Here is a 16,669-nt window from a genome sequence, read left to right as displayed (position 1 = left end):
TAGTTTGGGCTTGGCTCAGAGAAAACTAACTTGTCAATGCCTTTTCCTCCTTGGACAGTCCCCAAAGCTGAGAGGAAGCAAATGCCCAACAGCAGTTTCCTCAATGAGTTCCTCCTCCTGGCATTTGTGGACACCCGGCAGCTGCAGCTCTTGCACTTCTCCCTCTTCCTGGGCATCTACCTGGCTGCCCTCCTGGGCAACATCCTCATCATCACAGCCGTAGCCTGCAACCACCGCCTCCACACCCCCATGTACTTCTTCCTCCTCAACCTCTCCCTCCTCGATCTTGGCTCTGTGGAGGACTGGCTTGAGGGCAGAGGTCATGTGAAGATTGAACAAATAAAGGAAGCAGAACTAAGTGCATATCGCACACAGTTGATGTGAGCCAAGTCCCGTATGAGAGTAAAAACAGCTAGAGCCAAGGACACATTGTCCTTGGCTTCAATGTGTTATCAATGATTAGTCCTGGGAACTTGCGGGTGATGTAATGCAGAAGTTGCTGGGTAAACAAAATTGCTGTTACCAATAAGGAGCTCAGCTTTTGCAATATGTATGAGCCTGATTAGTCCTATACTATATAAAGAAAGACCACGCCTAATAAAGTTGAAGTACGCTGATCACTCATATTGAGCGTCTGGGTCTTCCCTCCGTCGGCTCCTCCCGTGCAAGTTTCCAACAAATGGCGCCCGAACAGGGACCCTGCCGGTCAGGGACTCGGTGATCAAGAACTCAGGAGTCGACAGAATGCTAGAGAGAGCTGGTCCTGCTGTGCTAAAGGCGACGAGACACAAAAGGGGGTCTACGTGCCAGAGTTACAGAGGAGGTGGAGAGGACACAAACAAAGGGGGTCCGTGCCCAGGACGAGACGGGGTCCTGCCAGAAAGTCTCGCCGCAGGTCTTGCAAAGGTTGCAACGGTAAGTGAGTAACCACGGAGTGACAAGCGGCTTATTATTTATTAAGATGCTTTTTAGAAAAGCGAGGTACTCAAGGAATAGAATGTCATAAGGAACTCCCAGGGCTATTAGCTTACGGAGTGGCTAAGGGGTGTTTTGTTAACCCAGATACCATGTTCGAACAAACTGAATGGAAAAAATTTGGGGACAAGTTGTTTGATGAAGTAATAAGTGACAACAAGACAGCAAAAAAGCTGATGAAGCCGTGGAGGGCAGTTACTAATGCTCTCGCACCTCAAAGAAAAAAAAAAAGAAAGAAAAAGAAAAGAAAAAAAAAGAAAAGAAAAAAAAGGAAAAAAAAGGGAAAAAAAAGAAAAAAAACCAAAAAAAACAAAAAAACCCCAAAAAAACAAAAACAAACAAAAAAAAAAGAAAGTAGCTGTCACCACCGCGGAGCGTTTGGGAAGCCCCGATGGGTTCAAGGAACCCCCGCATGCAGAGGTGTCCCCTGTGTCCCCATACCCATCACCCCCCTCGAACCTTTACTATTGCCCAGGGAGGGTCTGGGAACACAGGCCTGCCAAAAGGAGCAACATTGACCATGCGGCAGATCCCCCCTCCTCCCTCAGCGCCTCCCCCCCCCCTCCCTCCCCCCCCCTCCCTCCCCCCCCTCTCCCTCCCCCCCTCTCCCCCCCCCCTCCCCCCCCTCCCCCCCTCTCCCCCCCCTCTCTCCCCCCCCTCTCTCTCCCCCCCTCTCGCTCTTCCCCCCTCTCTCTCTCCCCCCCCTCTCTCCCCCCCCCCCTTTTTCTCCTCTCCTCCTTCTCCTCTTCCTTTGGCCACAGTTATCTGAGGACACCCATCTCAGGCTATCAATGTGAAATAAGTTTTTCTCTATGATATTAATGGTCAGAAACCACTAATAAAAGCAGTTTGAAAAAGAAAAAAAAAAAAAAAAGAAAAAAAAAAATTCGGGAATAAAGGGGGAACCAACCCAACAGATGTTGGACTATATTTGGGGGACAAATATATTGTTGCCGGGGGACATACGCAGCATAATGAAGTTAATACTAACACAGCATCAGCAGCTGCTGTTTAACGCGCATTGGCACGCAGTATGCCAGGAAGCGGTAGCTGTTATAAGGGCTCCAGGGGACCCGTTGTATGGAGTAACGTTAGATGAGTTGATGGGGATAGGCGCGTATTTCCGCTTAGAAGCGCAGGCCCTGCTGGGACCAGATAAAGCTAAAGAATCAATGAAACTAGCAAGGCGGGCGCTTGATCAATTAAAGGAGCCAGGGGGTATCCCATCTTATATGGGAATAAAGCAGGGCCGGGAAGAGCCTTTCGGCTTATTTATTGACAGAGTAGCCAATGCTATACAAGCAGCAGGGGTACCAGATTATCTGAAAGGGACTATCTTGAAACAATGTGCAATACAGAATAGTAACCCTTCAACGCGTAGTATTTTAGCCACGCTCCCGGGAACATGGACTATTGAGGAGGGGCTAGAAAGAATGGCGCAGGTACCTGTAGGACCGCAAGCTATGCTAGTAGAGGCGGTGAAACAATTAGGAGAGAGCATGAGAGAGCAAGCACAGGCGTTGCGGGATAATATGCAACAGAATCAAAGACAGGTATTCGCTGCCCTTGCTCCTTTGCAAAATCCCGGCGGAAATATCCCCCCTAATCGACGATCGGCACACTGCTACCGATGCGGCATTGTTGGTCATCTTCGCAGAGAATGCCAAGCTAGTAGAGTATGGTGTCCCAACTGCAAAAGCAGCAAACATGATGGAGCGGCTTGCTGGAAGGCTGGCTCGGGAAACGCCCAGAGAAGCGGGACGAGCCGCCCCGCGACGACACAAAAGGCGGCCTTCACCACAACAACTCAGCAACCCCCGCAGTTAACACAACCACCTCAGCCGGCGCCCAGCTCCACTCCGAACGCCATGAACCCCTTTGTCTTCGACCAGCCACCAGAGGGAGTCTCGGACTGGACTTGGCAACAGCAGTAGACGCCACCTCATTGGATACAAAGCCAACAAGAATCCGGACGAATGTCTACGGACCAGTAATTATTAATCATCATGAGCCAGTAGGTGCCTTACTGATTGGAAGATCGCCCGCTACAATGAAAGGATTACAAGTTTTGACAGGATTGATCGACAAGGACTATTTCGGGGAAGTACAAATTGTGGTTTCAGCAATGTTTCCACCTATGCACATACCGCAAGGATCGAGAATAGCCCAGCTTATTCCGCTTCCCCACCTGACTGTAGGGGTGGCACCAGCGAAAGAGCAACCACGAGGCTATGGTGCTTTTGGTTCCACTGGAAGTGTAGTATTACTGACTGTCGGAATGCATCAAAGGCCCCGACAAACCGTGACTGTAAAGTATAAGGAAGAATCTATACGCACTAATGCCTTATTGGACACTGGAGCGGATGTATCAATAATTAGCACTAAGATTTGGCCCCAGCATTGGCCAACCCGAGAGACCAGCTCCACGGTAGCTGGAGTAGGCGGGGTCACCCTCGCCCGGAAATCATCGATGCTACAATGGACTATAGGGAACAAGGTGGTTAATTGCTCCGTTTCCATTTTACCCCTACCTGAAGGAGTGCAAGCATTAATAGGGCGCGATATCCTTGCCCAGATGGGTATGGTGCTTACCTCGGAACACCCTTTATAGCACCGGCCATTGCCTGGACTTTCCCAATCCCACTCAGCTGGAGGACTGATCAGCCTGTGTGGGTAGAGCAATGGCCGCTTAAACAGGAAAGTCTCATTCAAGCACATGAACTAGTAAAGGAACAGTACAAACAAGGTCATCTAAGACTATCTACCAGCCCTTGGAATACCCCAATATTTGTGATCAAGAAAATATCCGGCAAATACAGACTTTTACACGATCTACGTGCTGTAAACAGACAGATGCATGACATGGGTGCTTTACAACCGGGATTACCCAATCCAGCAATGATCCCAGAAGGCTGGCACCTGCTAATCATAGATTTAAAGGACTGTTTCTTTACTATAGCCCTCCATGAAGATGATAAACAGCGATTTGCATTTACACTCCCTGCTATCAATAGAGAGGGGCCAGACCAAAGATTTGAATGGACAGTACTACCGCAGGGTATGCGAAACTCACCAACCCTCTGTCAACTCTATGTCGATGCGGCACTTCAACCGTTACGTCAACAGTGGCCAGAGACCATGATATATCACTACATGGACGACATATTGTTGGCACAAAAAACCCCCTTTTCTCCTGAACAAAAATTTGATCTAATCACACAATTAAAGAAAAAGGAACTTGTAGTGGCCCCGGAAAAGGTACAAGAATCCAGCCCCTGGCAGTATCTAGGTTGGCATATTTCGAATGCCACCATCAGACCACAGAAATTGACAATCAGGACTGACATAAGAACACTCAATGATGCTCAAAAACTATTAGGAGACCTCCAATGGATCCGTCCGGTTGTCGGCATTCCTAATGAACTTTTAAATCTGCTACGCCCCTTGCTGAAGGGAACAGACCCAGCGGCTGCCGTCACGCTCACAGAGGAACAGCAACGGGTACTCCAGGAAATTGCATCGCTAATTACTACGCGTGCTACGCATCGACGCCTGGAAAATCAGCCACTTGATCTTACTATTTTATGTGGCCCACAATACCTAATGGGAGCCATTACACAACACAAAATAAAAACGGGGAAAAAAGAGGGTTGGCGGAACCCATTGTACTAGAATGGATAGCACCACCGTTACAACCAAAACGAACTATTCAAGAAAAAATTTCAACGATGGCCGAACTCATTAGGAAAGGAAGAAACCGAATATTGCAAATTGAGGGAGCACCACCGAATACCATTTGGCTGCCATTGAAACCCAACGACCTAGAATGGTCAGGCGGTTGTTGAACGAGCAAACAGCACTGTCAAACAATATATAGAGAAGTTTAAGGACATCCTAGACATCAAGGAAAAAATTGATAAGACCCTATTCGTACTAAACTATTTGTGTGTATTCGGGGACGACAAAGAACCACCAGCAATCAAACATCATATAGAAGAAGAAAAGGCTGGTAGCCGGACCTTTAGAGTAAAATACCGGGACATGAAAACGGGAGTATGGATAGGTCCAGCAGAGGTAATATATGTAGGGCGTGGTTATGTGTGTATATCTTCTCCCACAGGACCGGTTTGGGTTCCCAGCAGATTTACGAAACCTGTGATAGACGAAGGAGCGACTGTGGACAAAGACCATGCTCGGAATCGGACAGACAACTCTGCGCAAAATTGTCCTATTGATTATGATAATTGCTGAAGGGTCTACAATGTTGTCTCAGATTGATACTCAACAGAATATGTGGGTTACATGGGCTAACGAAACTAACCAGTGCACCTTTTGTTTGTCTCTAGCCTTAGGAAGCGATCCCTTCCGGACGTGTCTATTTGGGGTGTCTATAGGAGCTCCAAAGGAATTGGTCAAGCTGTTAGGCCCATACTCAACTTCACTCACTCTTTTAAGTGGGTCCTTCTCGAGCAACCTCTCAGACGGAGTGGTTGCTGCACTGCAACATCTTAATATATCGTTGCCATGGGATCCACAAGAATTAGATTTGTTAGGGTCAGTAGCAGTAGGAAACACTAGTGATAATTGGACACAAACCTGTTTTATACTAAATAAAGGTAAACAAAATAAGACTCATTGGACGAACATAACGTCTAGAACTTTAGGGTTTAACGCCAATGGTAATTATTGTGGGTGGAATAACTCCAATAATAGTGAGCCACTTGGGGCCTATGGAGTAAATGATCACAACTCAATGTGGCCTATGAGTGCCCCTAAGGCACTGCCTCCTGGTATTTTTCTAATTTGTGGTGACAGAGCATGGCAAGGCATGCCAGGAAACGCTTATGGGGGACCTTGTTATATAGGACGTCTGACACTCTTCGCCCCTGACTTACATGATCAGCGTTGGTCAAATCTGACTGCAGCAATCAAACATAGAAGAAGTGAGAATCGTCGAGGCAAGCGTGAATTGAAAAAACTAGGTTCAGATTGCGCTGATGATGTAGAATTATGGGGGCCTGCGGAAAGGTTTTTCGCCGCAGCTTTAGCTCCTAACGTTGCAGTTGCGCATGCCATGTCTAATCTAAATAAACTTGCTTGTTGGGCTGTTAGGCAATCAAATGTTACTACACAAATTCTCTCTGAAATGTCACAGGATATGGATAGCCTGAGACATGCAGTGTTGCAAAATAGAGCAGCTATAGACTTTCTGCTTTTAGCACAGGGACGCGGGTGTGAGGATTTTGAAGGAATGTGTTGTTTTAATCTTTCTGATCATGGACAGTCAATCTATGAGCAATTGAAATGGCTAAAGGACCACACCCAGAGAATCACCGTACAGTATAATTGGTTTGATGATCTGTTTAGAAAGATGTTTGGTAATGTGAGTACCTGGATTTTGAGCTTGATCAAAGAAGGGCTACGTATTCTATTCATAATTGTATTAGTTTTAATTGTTGTAAGAGTGATTTTTAGCTGCTTAACACAAAAGCTTGAACAATTAACTAAAAAGGTCTTTCTCGCACAAAATAAAAACGGGGGAATTGTGGAGGACTGGCTTGAGGGCAGAGGTCATGTGAAGATTGAACAACTAAAGGAAGCAGAACTAAGTGCATATCGCACACAGTTGATGTGAGCCAAGTCCCGTATGAGAGTAAAAACAGCTAGAGCCAAGGACACATTGTCCTTGGCTCCAAGGTGTTATCAATGATTAGTCCTGGGAACTTGCGGGTGATGTAATGCAGAAGTTGCTGGGTAAACCAAATTGCTGTTACCAATAAGGAGCTCAGCTTTTGCAATATGTATGAGCCTGATTAGTCCTGTGCTATATAAAGAAAGACCACACCTAATAAAGTTGAAGTACACTGATCACTCATATTGAGCGTCTGGGTCTTCCCTCCGTCAGCTCCTCCCGTGCAAGTTTCCAACACACTCCTACTTTATCGAGTGCATATTTATTCTGTGCATATTAATTACTGCCAGACCGCGTACGTCACTGATCCTTTAAAGCAAGTCCGTGGTGCTGGGGTAGCACGTGTAGTGGAGACTAAATGCAACAATACCTCATTTTGATGTCGTTCTCTTATACGAAGGCACTTGGAGCAGATTACAACATTTATCACACCATTTTGTTTATTGAGTGGACCCTGACCCTGGGGAGAAGGCGGTACTGCAGCGAAAGGGAGCGCGCATGCGCATTGCGTTCCGCCGCGCTCACTGCTGCCATCGCGGGTCTGAAAAGCGGCACCGCACGCTCAGCGGCGTTGCGCACGCGCACTGCGTTCCGCCCCGCTCACCGCTGTCCTCGCGTGCCGACGAGGCAGCACTGCAGCCGCCGCCGGCCACCGCTGCGTGCGAAGAGCAGTGCAGGCAGCCGGCGCACACGTGTGCGCTGCCGGTCGCCGCGTTGGCCGCTACTCTCCGCTCTCTCGGGGACGGGTAAGCGAAGGGGCCGCGCTCGTGCCCCCTGCCCGGTGCTCGCGGACCGGGAGCGCTTTTCCCGAGAGGGCTTTTCCTTCTCGGCGCTTCCTGGGGGCGCGGGGACGGGCAGTGCCGTCTCGGAGCTGCTCCGCGGCACTCCCTCCCCGGCGCAGCCCCGGCGCCTGCTCGCGGATCCCCGCCGCTCTCTCGGGCGCGGGCAGAGCAGCCTCGGGGCGCTCGCTGCTCGGCCTGAGCGCCGGGGTCGCCCGCGGGAGCCGGCCGGCTGCAGCGCGGCGCTGCGACCACGCGAGGGCGCCATTGCGGGTCTCGCCTCCCTGCCGCTGCCGCTGCCGCTCCCCCCCGCCCCTCCCGCGCGGTCCGTAGCCAGCCCGTGCGCGGTGCGGCTGCGCGCACTTGGCGGCCGGCGGCGCATGCGCGGCAGCAGGGAGCGAGATGGCGGCGAGCAGAGCGGGTGTTTTGGCTGGGCGGCGGCGGGCGAGGGCAGAGGCCGCCTGGAGTCGAGCATGTGGGGGCCCTGGTGAGGCGAGGGTGTACTTTTGGGTGGCCGCGGGCGTCGGGCTGTGTCCTGGCTGGTGGGGCCGTCGCTGCGTGGAGGCGGCGGGGCGGGGGGAGGGGTCGGGCCTGGCTCCGCGCTGCGCCGCGCCGCGCCGGGTCTGCCGGAGCGCGGCTCTGACTCTCCCTTTTGCGTGTGTCGCCTGTAGGGCCCCGGTTGCTCCCCAGCGCGGGCCAGGGCGTGCGCTCGCCCCTGCGGACGCAGCCTGGAGGAGTGTGTGTGGGGGTGTCTGCGCGGGGGTCTGGATGTGTCCAGCAGCGGCACGGCAGCCTGATGCCTCCTCTCGTCTGGGACGCGGGTTCCTTGGCAGCTCTTCTGGGATGCGGGGCCCTTGGTGAGTTCCCTGCTGCCTCCTCTGGCGTTCTGTGCGAGCTCCTAGATCCCTCCTCCTCCTCTCCCCTCCCCCCCCACCCCCGTCTGGTGGGGTGGGAGACCGGTGGCTCCTCCCGCCGAGCTGACAGCCACGTGGGGCACCCCTGTGCGCTCCCTACACATCTGGGATGGCACCCCCACCCCGAGGGCCCCGCAGAGTCCCACCCTTCCTGCAACCAGCCCCCCCCAAAGCCATTAAACCACCCATAAATCCTGCTCCAACACCCCCACAGGCCCCACAACGCCTCTGAGCCCTGCCGCAACATTGTCACTGCCTCTAGACCGTCCCCTGCACTCTGTCCAAAGCCCCAAACATTCCTAAAACCACTCCCGGGCCCGGGCCCCGCAGCAGTGAGGCATTCTAACAAAGATGGGATGTGATCTGCGTCTCCGCCTCGACTCAGTCCCGCTTTAGGGAACCGGGAGTTTACAGCGCTTCCTGGTGAAGAGTGTTGACGGGTGGATGCGCAGATGACAAGGAGATTTTTCTCTCTTTTCTTCTGAGCCGCCTCTGAGAAGCCTCTGTACGTACACGATGTGGCTGATCTGGGATAATCGTGCTGTGCACAATGTTTAAGGAGAACATTGCCATGAAATGGTGGGCTAAGGAATAGCCTAAAAAACCTAAAAGGCTCGGGAAAAGCCAAAGAGAACACTGATGGGCTCTGGGAAGCCCCAGTGACGCTACAGAAAAGAGCGTGGCTTTTAGGCACCTCCTCAGAGCAGCAGCAATGCCTTGCTCCAGCCTGTGGGACAATGGGGACTCTTAATTACCGCCTTGAATTACCACAAGTGTTGCAAAAGCAGAAGGGACTAGGGAGCACGCAGAGCAGGTTGTGGACTATATGTCAAGTTTAAACAAGCAACAAGCCCCTCTGCAAATAGGAACAGGTTTAGCCCTAAGTACTCGATGAAGGTAGCTGTGAGTAACGTGAAGCGAAGCGGTTACGTCAATCACCCCGAAAGCCTCGGAGAAGTGGTGCAAACACCTGATACCCTCGCGGCCTCGGCAGTCTTTTTGGTTTGTTTGGCAGGGTAGTCCACCGAAGGGGGACATCTCGAAGAGAAGCAGCGAGACCTGGGGATCCGGTTGTTCGTTTTGGTCGTCGCCTGTGAGGCCAGCATCCGAGCGTAAGAGGAATCTAGGCGCTGTCTCGAAAAGGTAATAGGTTTGAAACGGAGACAGGCAAATCAAGGGCTATCGTTCTTCCACGTAGTTAAAGATCGAGAGTGTTGTCGGTTAAGTGCGCGTCTACAAGGGTTTGAGAACAGTCACAGTAATACCGAAGCAGAATAAAAATAAGGTTTCATGGAAGATGGCGTTGGGTAAGTATTAGGCGACGTGCCCGCCTGCCTAATAACCTAGCCCTAATTGCTGTATGTAACGTTTCCAGACTGTTTACCCTGTAACGTATGATGTAACGTGCCGTATTAATATCTTTCCTTTAAGGGAAAGAAGGAAAAAAAAGGGAGGGGGGGGAGAAAACAGGGTAAAGAGAAAAAGATCATGCGTAAACCTAAGTGTTTCCCTGAAAGTAAAACGCGAGTTTATCGCTTTCTTACAGAGATGGCACCAAGGACAGCAAATGCTGACAAAGAGAAGAGACGGACAAGCATTTTCTTGTGATTAATACCGAAGGGACGGGATGAAACAAGGAAGCCAAAATGCAGTGGACCCTCGATATCACCAGGAACTGCTACAGGAGGCGGCGTTCTGGCACGGGTAACTAAGGTAACTATCGATAATGACTGTTAGTCATTATTTCGGCCTCCCCGAGGCAGCGCTGAGGACTAAGTAACCCATTCCTACCCTGTGGCTGCTGTTACCTGTATGTGCCTTAGCTTTGCTTTGGCTGTTTCTCTTTTGTTTTGTTATCGTCCATGCAGCTATGGAAAGGAAAAGATGTAATACTTACTTTTTTAGATTAATTGCCGTGGCTGAAGTTGAAGAGACTATATATGAATATAAGCAAGCTGAAGTAATAAAATCAAATGGAGCCAAGTGAAAGCTGTCTCCCTCTGCTAGAAAAAGGGAAAGCCCGTTCCTCCTGGTGAGGAAGGATCGCTGTTAATAGTGATTGGAATAATAGATCACCAACATATAATGGAAGGTCTGTACGCATTACGAGACGTATGCTGCGTACATTCATCTCTGCGTGTGACTTTACGTGTCTGTGAAGCATCATACTTTTAAGAGCTGCGAGACAGCAAATTATTGTCTTAGGGGACTGGTAGTCAAGTGACCAGATTTACTGAAGAGGAAGGGAGCGAGAGAGAAGTGTCTGAAGTGTAAAACTAAGAGATCAATTTCAGGAAGGCTCAATGAGTGCGAGCCCCGGGTTAGTTACCTGGCAATGGTATTTGGGGAAACAGGAAGACGGTGGATAGAAGAAGGGTTAAAGCCTTGTGGAATTAAGGCTCCATCTCATCAGTTCCAACTTGGAGCAATTTTAGGAAGATTTAATTTCCTCCAGCAGCGTTAACGTGGCTTTGCCGGTATCAGCAGACCGTGGTGGAAAGTAGTGGGAGGGAGTCATGAATGGAGCTGGGACACGGAACGTGACGCTGCTTTCACTGAACTGGGAGAAGTGGCTGTAAAACCTGCTGCCCTCAAATTCCCAGGGCAAGGAAAGCCTTTTTCGGTAATGCTTTCCACATCTGCTGACTCCGTGGGAGCAGCACCGCTAGAAAATGGCGGTAAAGGAAAGTGAGTGCCGGTAGCCTCACCCTTACGTCCCCTTTGGGGCCAGAACAAAAATTCTCTGGCTGTGAGAAAGACTGTTTAGCAGCAATCTGAGCTGATAAGCGTCTTTGAGACTTTTAGCTTTGATCGCACAGGGGCAATCCAATCTGTTCAGTTACTTCTAAAGTAGTAACGTCAGGGAAATGAAGAGACAGCAGAGTATCCTCTATCCAAGTGGCACAGCGGGCGCTGATCTTAACGAGCGGGGGCAGAGGGGTGGTTACTGTGCAAGTGTTACAAGCAGTGGATCTTCTGGCGTGTGCCTGAATGGATGGAGGGGCAGAGCACGGTTGTGCCAGAGATGCGGACGCAGAAGGTTTCTGAAAGATTAATCTCTAGCAGCTGCTTAGTCTAACTTCCCTGTCACGGCAAGCCCGACTGTCACCGTAGCTTCCAAACCAGGGGCTGGGGGAAGTGGTATTCGTGGCTCGTGTATTCTCATTTACCTTGCTCGTGTGCGTATTAGATCCGCTTTTGTGCTTGCAGACAGCTTTGGATTCTTACGATTTTCTGCAGAGCTTTGATTTTTTTTTTTCTTCTTTCTTTGCTCTGTACTTTTGCAGGGCGATGGATTTTACTCTGCCTCCATCAACAGGCGCTGGCTGGCAAAGTCGTCGTGTCCCAGCGGAGACTCTTAGGCAGGACGGGAGGAGTTCGGATCCGCAGCCTGCCAGAAGAGCGTCGCCCGGGAGGGGTCGCTAGCCTTGAGCTACAGGCGCTGGTGCGTACGGCTCGTTCTGTCAGACACAAAGAGGTTTTTCTTTTTCGGTTGCAGAAATCTTGGCTTGGCTTTACACTCTGTAGCGGCAGTATTTTTGTATTTATGGATTGTGTTAATCCTAGGTGTTCGGAACTTCGGGCAACGACTATATGCTGCCGCGAAGAGCTACCGGTTACCACTGCCGTCAGACGGGATTTTTGCTGTCGCAAGTTACGGTTCCTTTTAGGAGCCAGCTACAAAAGTAACTTTGCTATAGCAGAGAAATGGGGTTACGTGTGTACGAGCAACAGCGCCAGAGTACACAGCAAAACCACAACCTACCATAACCCGTCAGCTCTGTCTCTCTGGAGTTTGGAGTTTTTGGAGGCCTCAGTTTTTATCCTGCCTTGGCTGGACAGTGCTTTCTGAGAGTGTCCGTCAGAGGCAGTTTCCCTGCAGAGGACCATCTAGCGAAGGCTGGAGGTGGCCGGGTGCCTGAGCGAGCCTGCCCGTGCGTGAGAGCCGCTCTGACATCTTTGCGATGAAGCAGTGCCAGAGAGGGTGACTGAAGCAGCACGGGAGGGTCGGTCACGACTGTGGGAACAATCACGGGCCTTGGACTAGGGAGCAGTTCTAGTAGGAGGGCTGTGCAGTTGCCTGGCCTCTCGGTAACCGCTCTGGCCTCTTTGCAGGTGCTGAAGCCCAGTCGGGCAGTCGAAGGAGCCTCATCGCAGCTGGGAGCTCTGCGGAGATGCGTGGCCGGCTGTGGAGGATGAGCTCTGACTTGCGGCATGGACACGGCTAAGTCCTGGGCTGCATCGTACGCGAGTGGGGCTGGGAGGTGCGAGGCGTTCGTCCCCTAGCCGTGGTCACTGTGGCCGTTTGCCCACGGAGCTGAGAGGACCAAACATACTAATTGCCTGACCCAGAGATGAATTAGTGCTTGCAGGCTTTCAGGTAGGTTCAGTGCAAGTGCAGCTTAGTGCAGTCCTGTGGAGTGACGCTTGCACATGCTCACATTTGAATGGTGGCTAAAACCAAGCCTCTAAACAGCAACTGTAACGCAATTCTGGTGCTTGTCTTCCTGTTCTGCTGTACTTCTAAAGGAAGGGAAAGCTTCCTAAGCTGCGGGCAAAACTCCTTGGCTTCTCTTGACTGTTTCCATGCTCTGGAAACAGCTTTGGGTGCTTTGGTGCTTGTTGCTTAAAGCTGAGGGTTTGGAATTTTTCACTTAAGGTTGATTGTTTAGCTTGCTGCTGAGGGTCTCTCACGCAGGAGTTACGGGTTATTCCTTTCTTTTGTGGGGCTCACTCTTTATCAGTCAGGGTTTACAGTTTGCTCATGTAGCAATCGGGGCGCAGAATTTAAAATCCAACCCCATCCCTTGTCCCGATCCAATATCGGGGGGGTTTCGTTACGATCCCAAGGACGTGATTAAGACGCTAAAACCGGTCAAATATCGTACAACCGTTTAACATTATTTTCCACAAAGTGGGGAGGAAAGGTGGTGGGGAAAGGTGAAGGAGAGGCGAAGGGAAGAGGGGAACAAGGGTAAGGGGAAAAGACAGAGAAAGCTGGAAAAGGAGAGAAAGAGCTGGCTACCACCAGTCCAAGTCAAATGATGTTCTGCTGACTCCGTTCGAATTACAGCTCAGGCTGGGTGCCTCCGAAGAGGGACCCCGAACAAAGAAATCCCTGGGCAATGATACTTTCCAATCTAAGCTCTCCACCCTTCACACAGTAGTTTGGACCAATAGTAATATTTAGGTCTGGGGTCTCCTGCTCCCTATTGGGTGCCTTGGTAGGTTGTTTACTGTTGCGGTTTCTGCTGGTGGATGTGTCTTCATTCTTCGGGTCCTGCCCTTGTCTCTCAAGGCCCTGACAAATCAGTACTGCCCCAGCAGTGATAGTAGGTGTTATTTCCCAAGGTCCAGACAAAGGGAATATAATCTGGACCCCGAGATAGTCCAGACCCCCCCCTAATCAGCACTGTTTCAGCAGCGAGAGGAGCCCCATCATCCAACTATGATGGCAGTTCTTTGACCATTTGCTTGTCCAGCCACTCAGACCATAGAGGCCTAGTTTGTGTGCAAGTATACTGTGGGAGAAAGTGTCAAAAGCCTTCTGAAAGTTGAGGTAACTGACGTTCACTGCTCTCTGTTCGTCCATAAATAGAGTTCTTTTAACATAGAAAGCCATCACGTTGGTGAGGCATGATTTCCCCTCAGGAAATCTGTGCTGACTCTTCCCAGGCACCTCATTCTCCTTCCTTTACCTGGAAATGTGATCAGAGGGGGCTCGCTGCATGACACTGTCCTCATCAAAGTGAGTCTGAACGGCCTGTAGTTGCCCAGGTTGTGCTTGTGGCCTTTGTGGAAGAGGGATGTAACATTTGCCCTTCTGCAGTCATTGGGTCCTCCCTGAGTCTCCACAGCTTTCCAAGATGACAGAGAGTGGCCTTGCTAGATAGAGGCCAGCTCTCTCAGCATCCTCAGCTGCACCCCATCCAATCCTGTACACGTACCAATAATTCCTGCCTTAGTCCTCAGGCCCTGCTGGTTGTTTTTCTCCTCAGGACTCCTGACTCTAGGCACAATGGCCTGGGAGACCTTGCTGGTGGGGGCTGAAGCCAAGGGATTGAGTTCCCCAGACCCATCTACCTCTGCTGTTACCAGATTGCCTGCCCCAGTCAGGAATGGGACCACGTTATCCTTCTTCAGGCTTTCAGTGTTACTGAAGCAATAGCAGATCATCTTTTTGCCCTTGACATTCCTTGTAGCCTCAGTCCTAAAGGCGCTTAGGTTTTCCTAACAGCTTCCCTACTTCCCTGGACAGCATTTCTCACTTCCTGCTTTGCAGCCTCTCCCTGCTTTCTGTTCCCCATCCCTGTGCTGCCTTTTTGTCCTGTTGTTCAGTTGTGAGTTCCCTGTTCAGCCACTCTGTCTCCTGAGATGTCTGCTTGCTCTCCTGCACATCAGTATGGGCCATTCTTGAGCTTAGAGGATGCTGTCCTTAAAGACCTGCCACCTTTCTTGAGTTCTTCTGTCCTTCAGACCTACCTACCACAGGATCCCTCTACCAGTAGGTCCAAGTCTGCTCCTCTGACATCCAGAGTGTGGGCTCTGCTACTCTTCCTCCTCATATCGCTCAGGATCTGGAACTCCACTGTTTCATGGCCACTGCAAGCAAGGCTGACACATCTACCTGGCTGCCCTCCTGGGCAACATCCTCATCATCACAGCCGTAGCCTGCGACCACCGCCTCCACAGCCCCATGTACTTCTTCCTCCTCAACCTCTCCCTCCTTGACCTTGGCACCATCTCCACCACTGTCCCCAAATCCATGGCCAATTCCCTGTGGGACACCAGGGCCATTTCCTACTCAGGATGTGCTGCACAGGTCTTTTTTCTTGCCTTTTTTGTTTTGGCTGAGTATTCTCTTCTCACAGTCATGGCCTATGATCACTATGTTGCCATATGTAAACCCCTGCACTATGGGACCATCATGGGCATCAGAGTGTGTGTCAAAATGGCAGCAGCTGCCTGGGCCAGTGGTTTTCTCAGTGCGGTGCTGCACACTGGGAACACATTTGGAGTAACATTCTGCCATGGCAATGCCCTGGGCCAGTTCTTCTGTGAAGTTCCCCAGATCCTCAAGCTCTCCTGCTCAGACTCCTACCTCAGGGAACCTGGGGTGCTTGTGGTTAGTATCTGTTTAGGCTTTGGGTGTTTCATCTTCATTGTGGTGTCCTATGTGCAGATCTTCTCTGCTGTGCTGAGGATCCCCTCTGAGCAGGGACAGCACAAAGCCCTCTCCATGTGCCTCCCTCACCTGGCCGTGGTCTCCCTGTTTGTCAGCACTATCATATTTGCCCACCTGAAGCCCTCCTCCATCTCCTTCTCACCTCTGGATCTGGTGGTGGCAGTTCTGTACTCGGTGGTGCCTCCAGCAGTGAACCCTGTCATCTACAGCATGAGGAACAGGGAGCTCAGGGATGCCCTGAAGAAACTGATTCACCTGCTTTTAGTGCAGCAGCAATGAGCTGCCCATCCCTCTTCACAAGTGGTTTCTAAGTACCTCAGACAAGTCTTGTGCTTTGGGCATTCTTGCTGTGATCATCATGTTTGTGCAGAAGTGTTGGAATTCATCCCACTTCCTTACAGCCATGAACCCAGTCTGCCTGACCCAGAGGTCCTCTGTAAATGTGTGTCACAGTGTCACAGGTGTCCTCTCTGCAATAAAAGGGGATTTCCTCAGTGCAGTGCTTGAAGGTTTGGCTCTCCTTCAAAAGCTGGAGCCAAGGATGTGCTCAAGGACTTTCCCCCTGAAAGGGCCTGTTGCTTTTCCGGGGCTCTCCCTGGGCTCAAGGCAATGAGCTTAGAGGTGATGTGTTAGGGAATGAGGGCTGGATTCAGCTCTCACTTGTGGGTGCCCAGTGCTTCTGGAGATGGTGAATGGTCAAGTGGTATCTCCCATATGACATGGCTGGACACCAGTGCCTGTCCTTCTCGAAGGGAGTATGGATCCATCAGGAGAGCACAGGGCATCCCCAAGGGCACCGTGTGCTTAGGGGTGGGCAGTGAATGGAGCTTCACAAAATCCAGTGGAGTCATCCAGAGGGAAAGGGCTAAAGCAGTGAATGTGCAGGCTAGTGAGAGCTCTGCAGTCCCACGAGAGGCAGCGGGGACTGCGGAGGCCCAGGGAAGGGATCCTGCAGAGTGGTCCATGTCACCTTCGATGAGAAGCCATGGGCCGGATCTCGCGACACGCCTGAACACAGCCTGAGCCATTTGAAATGCCCTGTGATTGCTCAGAGCATCATCCATGGCCATAGGGCAAGAGATGCCTCGGTAGGGGATTACCAGGTGCAGTGATGCCCATCCAG

At 51.1% G+C, this 16,669-nt stretch overlaps 2 long non-coding RNA genes across 4 annotated transcripts; both read left to right on the top strand.

The window, feature by feature from the left end:
* The first annotated feature begins 304 nt into the window (after nucleotides 1-304).
* Nucleotides 305-5,639, top strand: LOC135324552 (uncharacterized). The gene is made up of 2 exons (XR_010385889.1): nucleotides 305-915; nucleotides 5,096-5,639. It is a non-coding gene; the product is annotated as an uncharacterized LOC135324552 (long non-coding RNA).
* A 2,494-nt stretch (nucleotides 5,640-8,133) lies between these two features.
* On the top strand, nucleotides 8,134-13,275 carry LOC135324571 (uncharacterized). 3 transcript variants are annotated; one of them, XR_010385899.1, is made up of 5 exons: nucleotides 8,134-8,303; nucleotides 9,376-9,503; nucleotides 9,907-10,073; nucleotides 11,648-11,805; nucleotides 12,477-13,275. It is a non-coding gene; the product is annotated as an uncharacterized LOC135324571 (long non-coding RNA). The 3 variants fall into 3 exon arrangements; XR_010385900.1 differs by lacking the exon at nucleotides 12,477-13,275 and adding an exon at nucleotides 11,928-12,407; XR_010385901.1 differs by having other exon boundaries at nucleotides 8,135-8,303; nucleotides 9,381-9,503.
* The last annotated feature ends 3,394 nt before the right edge of the window (nucleotides 13,276-16,669 follow it).

Source organism: Dromaius novaehollandiae, chromosome 32 (genome assembly GCF_036370855.1).
Source record: "Dromaius novaehollandiae isolate bDroNov1 chromosome 32, bDroNov1.hap1, whole genome shotgun sequence".
In the NCBI taxonomy this organism is placed as follows: domain Eukaryota; kingdom Metazoa; phylum Chordata; class Aves; order Casuariiformes; family Dromaiidae; genus Dromaius; species Dromaius novaehollandiae.
This window is presented reverse-complemented; position numbering and strand designations above follow the sequence as displayed.